We start from the raw sequence: 5,060 nt of genomic DNA, 5'->3' as shown, positions 1-5,060 counted from the left end.
GCTATAGGTAAATCGTTCCTCCCATGGTCCCCTTAATGCACTGTCCTGACCACCTATGGCCTATGAGAAGGACACCAATACCAAAAATGAGAGAAGGAACCAACCAGGAGTCACCCTAGTGCCCTTTAATCAGCCGGACAGGTGAATGTTTTGGGCTGCCCCTTTCCAGTATAGGTATGTAGCAGAGGGTGACCCTTAGACAAAATAGAGACAATGGGGTATAATCCGTGAGAAGCATCTGGATGGCGGCATCTAATCCTCAGGAATAGGTGTTGAGTCTGTGTTCTTGTAATGAGCTGTAGTCTGTGCACTCTGCAAAACCTATAGGGAGGGGGGAGAAAAAAATTGGAAGAAGGCTGATAATGTAAAACTGTCCAGCCCAGTCTAATCTAATCTGATGTAAAAGGTAACTTTCTATAATAAGTCGCCCTGTGTATATGAGAGAGAGAAGCAGCAGGAGTATGGAGGAAATTATACAGCAGCACTGAGCAGTGTAGATGTGAATCCAGCTCTGAGATCAGGTAAAAGACTTGTGAGAAAGCTCAGCACGATCTTTCTATGTCTCCCTCTGCTTGTTTTCTCACTCTGCTCTATTGTCTTCCTTGTGGAAGGCTAAGTAATCTGCCATCTCAAGTTCAGGAGTCAGGAGGGGGAAGAAGTGTCTCACTGAGAGAAGCAGATTTCACTTATAAGTTTTATTACAATGTTTCTTATATTCGCCTATACTACTAATTTATGTAAAGTTTGCCTAGTTCCCCATCGGTCTTGCCTAATCTAGAGTAGTTCATTGTGCTCAGCCCAGTCTGATTTAGTTTAAGTTTAATCTTTTAGTCTAATCTAATTCAGAGTAGTTTAGTGAAGTGTCACCTGCTTGAGTGCACTCTCCACTAGTCTGTCCTAATCTGCTCTAGTCTAAAATATTGTAATCTGATCACATTTTATTGTAGTGAATTCTCTAGTCTCGTCTAAGTTGGTGGAGTTTAGCCCGTCCGCGCGCGTCTGCTTATATGTAGCCTCGTCCAGTCTAACGAGGAGTAAAGTGCGGAGTGTTTTCTATTCTAGTCTAATCTATTCCAAACTACTTATATTTAATTTGAACCATTGTCGGGCATGTTATTCTAGTCTGGACTAATGTAAAATACTCAAAGGGAACAGTGACATTACCCCTGCACAAGACGCCCTCTCTTCTTGATTGACAGTGGAGACAAAGATGACAAGTAGCTAAATTTTAGTCTATTGTAGCCTACTCCAGTCTAATCAAATCGAGTATACGCTAGCTGTGTCTAATGTCAATTACTCAAATCTAAGACAATCTGTGCTAAGCAAATATTTGCCCAAATGTATCCTGGTCTCACATAGTGTAGTCTGGTGCAATTTAACGTAATTCTCATTATTTTCAAGTCTACTGTAATCTATCCTAACCTAATCCAGTCGTCTAATCTTATCTACTATAGTCTCGTCTAAACAGTTCTAGCCTACTCTAGTCTAGAGTCATTTAACCTTCTAGTTTAGTGTAATCTATTCTAATTTATACTACTCTACACTAATCTGTAGCCTAATCTACTACCTAATGCTAGCATAATCTATTCCAACCTCCTCTAATCCAGACTAATCTATTCTATTTTACTGTAGCCTTATCTACTCTAGTCTAATCTATTGTAACATATGGTAATCTAGTCTAATCTACTCTAGTCTAATATAAACTTGTCTAGCCTACTCTAGTCTAGAGTCATTTAACCTTCTCTAGTTTAGTGTAATATATTCTAATCTACCCCAGTCTATACTAATATATTTAACCTACTGTAGTATAATGTAGTCTAATTTACTCTAGTCTAATCTATTTCAATCTACTCTAGTCTAGACTAATCTATTCTAACCTACTGTAGTCTAGCCTACTCTAGTCTATTCTAACTTACTCTAGTCTAGTATAAGCTTGTCTAACATACTATAGTCTAGACTAAGCTATTCTATCATACTGTAACCGAATCTACTCTAGTATAATTTATTCTAATTTACTGTAGTCAAGTGTAATCTATTCTAACCTATTGTAGTCTATCCTACTCTAGTCTAGTCTATTCTATCCTACCTCTAGTCTAGTCTATTCTATCCTACTCTAGTCTAGTCTATTCTATCCTACTCTAGTATAGTCTATCCTACTCTAGTCTAGTCTATCCTACTCTAGTCTAGTCTATTCTATCCTACTCTAGTCTAGTCTATTCTATCCTACTCTAGTCTAGTCTATTCTATCTTACTCTACTCTAGTCTATTCTATCTTACTCTAGTCTAATCTATTGTATCCTACTCTAGTCTAGTCTATTCTATCCTACTCTAGTCTATTTTATCCTACTCTAGTCTAGTCTATTCTATCCTAATCTAGTCTAGTCTATTCTATCCCACTCTAGTCTAGTCTATTCTATCCTACTCTAGTCTATTCTATCCTACTCTAGTCTAGTCTATTCTATCTTACTCTAGTCTAGTCTAGTCTATTGTATCCTACTCTAGTCTAGTCTATTCTATCCTACTCTAGTCTAGTCTATTCTATCCTACTCTAGTCTAGTCTATCCTACTCTAGACTAGTCTATTCTATCCTACTCTAGTCTATCTTACTCTAGTCTAGTCTATTCTATCCTACTCTAGTCTAGTCTACCCTAGCTTACCCCAGTCTAGTATAAGCTTGTCTAACATACTGTAGTCTAGACTAATCTATTCTAACCTACTTTAGTTTAGTCTAATTTCAGTTTAGTCTGTAACCACTAAGCCTGACACCCCAATGTTTGCTCATTATGTCCTGTATCTGTAATAACTCAGACTAGGCCAACACTTCCTACTGGCTTTAAGTGATGGGGAAAGAAGCATGAAGGTCCCCATTTGGCAGATGGGGGTCGTATGGAAAAGAGAAGGGGGCTTTGATTGTTACCTTTTACCCATAGACCTTTCCCACCTTTGAACACAGATATTGCAATAATATCAAACACTGGAGAGGGCGCCGGCCCAAGGGTGGAGGGTCTTTTTCTTTAGGGATTGGGCTTTTAGGTGGGCAACGGACCAAGGGTGGAGGGTCTTTTTTTTAAGGGATTGGGCTTTTAGGTGGGTGGGGGACGGTGAATTTAGACATTTCATGGATTTTTACTTTAAGGTCTAACACCACCAAAAGCCTCAGAAATAACTGCACTAATGAACCACCTATCCTCACATTGTCCTCCACTAACGAACCATCTGTCCTCACATAGTCCTCCACTAACAAACCACCTGTCCTCACATTGTCCTCCACTAAGGAACCACCTGTCCTCACATTATCCTCCACTAACGAACCACCTGTCCTCACATTGTCCTCCACTAACGAACCAGCTGTCCTCACATAGTCCTCCACTAACGAACCACCTGTCCTCACATTGTCCTCCACTAACGAACCACCTGTCCTCACATAGTCCTCCACTAACAAACCACCTGTCCTCACATTGTCCTCCACTAACGAACCACCTGTCCTCACATAGTCCTCCACTAACAAACCACCTGTCCTCACATTGTCCTCCACTAACGAACCACTTGTCCTCACATTGTCCTCATGGACGTCCAGGAAGCTGAGACATAAGGAGCCGTCTGTTGGGGCCCTCACACTATTGGCCCTTAGTTGGGCTTGTGCTGCCTGTGACGTGGAGGAGATGCGGTGGTCAATGTTCTCGTAAAATGTAAATTCGGAGCTGAATGTTCCCTTCATATCACAGGGCACAGCGGCACAGCGACTGATCCGCAAACAGCTCCTATACCTCAGCTTCCCGGATGCCGACTACAGCTGCTCTGGATCTTTCCGGACGTCCATCACTGCATTATTTTAGGGCACAGTGTACTGAAGTCCTCTTACCATCTCCTGGATCCTTAATAGGAGCTGACGGTTGTAGCCTGCGGGGAAATAAATATCAGGACGAGGAGATACAATATCCATACAAGAGCGGGGGGTCCAGTGATTGGGAAGGTGGACGGCCGGGGAGGGGAAGAAAGGACAAAGGGAACAAGTCCCAATCATATCACTTTAGTGGGGCGCGTCCAGCCAGCGCTGGGGGGGAGACGTGTCACCAGGAGGGGCTCAGCTGTAATATTGGGGGGCGCGCACCCACCAGAATAGTGATAGTCATTGTTATTTCTTACAGGAGCCTCCGGGGCGACATTGATCAGTATCTCGCTTACCGTGCTGCTGAATACGGGGGTCTTCGACATCCTCTTCTTTATCATATCCATCACCTGGAACATAAAATGTACGTTACACTATAAATATTATTCATTCTAGTCTAATCTAATCTACTGCAACCTGAGCAAATCTAATCCAATGTAGTCTAATCTAATCTAGTGTAGTCTGATCTAATATAGTCTAATCTAATCTAGTGTAGTCTGATCTAATATAGTCTAATATAGTGTAGTCTGATCTAATCTAGTGTAGTCTGATCTAATATAGTCTAATCTAGTGTAGTCTGATCTAATCTAATCTAATCTAGTGTAGTCTGATCTAATATAATCTAATCTGGTGTAGTCTGATCTAATATAGTGTAGTCTAATCCAATCTAGTGTAGTCTGATCCAACATGGTCTAATCTAATCTAGTGTAGTCTAATCTAATATAGTCTAATCTAATCTAGTGTAGTCTAATCCAATCTAGTGTAGTCTGATCCAACATGGTCTAATCTAATCTAGTGTAGTCTGACCCAAAATAGTCTAATTTAATCTAGTGTAGTCTGATCCAATATAGTCTAATCTAATCTAGTGTAGTCTGATCCAATATAGTCTAATCTAATCTAGTGTAGTCTGATCCAATATAGTCTAATCTAATCTAGTGTAGTCTAATCTAACATAGTCTAATCTAATCTAGTGTAGTCTGATCTAATCTAGTGCAGTCTGATCTAATCTAGTGTAGTCTAATCCAATATAGTCTAATCTAATCTAGTGTAGTCTGATCCAATACAGTCTAATCTAGTGTAGTCTGATCTAATCTAATCTAATCTAGTGTAGTCTGATCTAATATAATCTAATCTGGTGTAGTCTGATCTAATATAGTGTAGTCTAATCCAA

The 5,060-nt window shown here is 40.3% G+C and overlaps 1 long non-coding RNA gene across 1 annotated transcript; it reads right to left on the bottom strand.

Moving 5' to 3' along the window:
* Positions 1 to 214: 214 nt before the first annotated feature.
* On the bottom strand, positions 215 to 4,241 carry LOC141257898 (uncharacterized). Its single transcript, XR_012318120.1, has 3 exons — positions 4,186 to 4,241; positions 3,863 to 3,900; positions 215 to 321 (listed from the first exon to the last, which is right to left on the bottom strand). It is a non-coding gene; the product is annotated as an uncharacterized lncRNA (long non-coding RNA).
* Between the last annotated feature and the right edge of the window lie 819 nt (positions 4,242 to 5,060).

This window comes from Phyllobates terribilis, unplaced genomic scaffold (assembly GCF_046119375.1).
Source record: "Phyllobates terribilis strain yellow unplaced genomic scaffold, ASM4611937v1 Scaffold_3__8_contigs__length_932513732, whole genome shotgun sequence".
NCBI lineage: Eukaryota > Metazoa > Chordata > Amphibia > Anura > Dendrobatidae > Phyllobates > Phyllobates terribilis.
Note: the sequence above shows the minus strand (reverse complement) of the source record. Positions and strands in the feature narration are given on the sequence as shown.